Source organism: Nematolebias whitei, chromosome 13 (genome assembly GCF_014905685.2).
Source record: "Nematolebias whitei isolate Nwh7 chromosome 13, NemWhi1, whole genome shotgun sequence".
In the NCBI taxonomy this organism is placed as follows: Eukaryota; Metazoa; Chordata; class Actinopteri; order Cyprinodontiformes; family Rivulidae; genus Nematolebias; species Nematolebias whitei.
Window position 1 is genome coordinate 5487414 of NC_056510.1, and position 1676 is coordinate 5489089.

The window sequence follows — 1676 nt, forward strand, 5'->3', positions numbered from 1 at the left end:
AATCCTGATTATTGTAGAATAAACCAACATTAATCCTGATTATTGTAGAATAAACCTACCTTTACCTCTGGTTAAAGCTGAAACTGTCAGAATAAGAGCAGAAAGTCTCGCAGTCATGTTGGTCCGTTTCTTCTAACAGACGTTAAGTTTTTGTTTGTTACTTCCTCTTAGTTTACGTGAACAGGAGGAGGGAATTACCAGGAAACGGAACCTCTGCTCATTGACGTCAAACGCAACAGATCAGAAGACAAGCGGCACGGGTCTGTTTTCAGTGCGCATTTACACTCGGTATTACGGTACTTTCAAAATAAAACCACTTCCTGTAAATAAATGTTCATCTCATTGATTTGTCTGATCTACTCAGTAAATTTAAACAATTCACTTAAGGCAGATGAAAATGAAACTCCAGTAAATACGAAAATTTTTAGCTTTGTAGAATTTTCTACAGGTAAAAAAATGAAACTATACAGAAGTCACTTTCACTTAGTTTTAATTCTTAACTTCCTCTGAAAAATAAAAAAATTAAATCTAACTGGAATGTTTAATTTGTCATAAAAATAATTTATGTTACTGTTTTTGTTGCATTAAACCTGACAAACTGATATGTGACAAATAGCGTTCAGTTTATTGTTTTAGTTCGAACTTCACAGATTGTATTGGAGCATTCTGCACATTCATTATTTAAGCAATATAGATTTTTAAACAAACTTTAGAGGTTTATTGGGTTCAAACTGCACGTTTGTCTGATGTCACATAAATTAATATATATTTTTAAACCCTTTAACTTAAGCTCAGCTGAGACTTTCTGATGATTTCTGAAATAATTTTAACTTTACAATAATTCCTTGCACTTTTTGAGATTTGTTTTATAAACTCTTCATTAATTAAATACAACAATGTATTGTTTTAAATCAAAACTGAACATAAAAGTTTTTATTTTGTTTCCAAATAAAAGAAATGAGCACGTCAACAAGGGAACACAATGGTTTAATAAACAAACATTTTTATGAATAAAAATAAAAATTTATATGAAAATTAAAAACATGATTACAGATTATTATTATTATTTTACAAAAATAAAACTAAAGAATCATAATTTGGTTAATGATTCCAGAAACAAATGTAAGATTTATACAAATATAAAATTTATTACAAAATAAAAGAACTTGGACCAGGTGAGCGGACTCTTCGGGGTCTGGGTGAGCGGACTCAGGATCAGGTTCTGCTGAGGGACTCCTGGGTCAGAGGAGTCTCCATCAGGCAGCTGGAGGTCTGAGAGCCGAAGTTCAGTGGATAAAAGCTGCAGGGTTGAACCTGAGAGACAAAAACACCCAAAGAGATTGAAAGCAGAACCAAAACCAGTCCCTGAGGAAGATTTAGATGTAAAAGAGCTAAATTTATTTTAAACCCCACATATCAAAACGTAATTATAATATTAGTTTGTTTAGCGTTTCAAAATAAAAGCCAACAAGAGGCCCCTTAAGAGTTTATTTGGGTTTTTAATTCACTTGGATGATAATTATAATATTATAATTGGATTGTAATAAATTTCAAATCAACACAAGTCCAGTTCAGTTTTTTAGCAAAATATTTATTTGTTAAAATATATCTTTAGGAAGTCAACAATCTTAATGAATTAATAAACAGTTTTTGAAATAATTTGTCTGTTTTTAAAC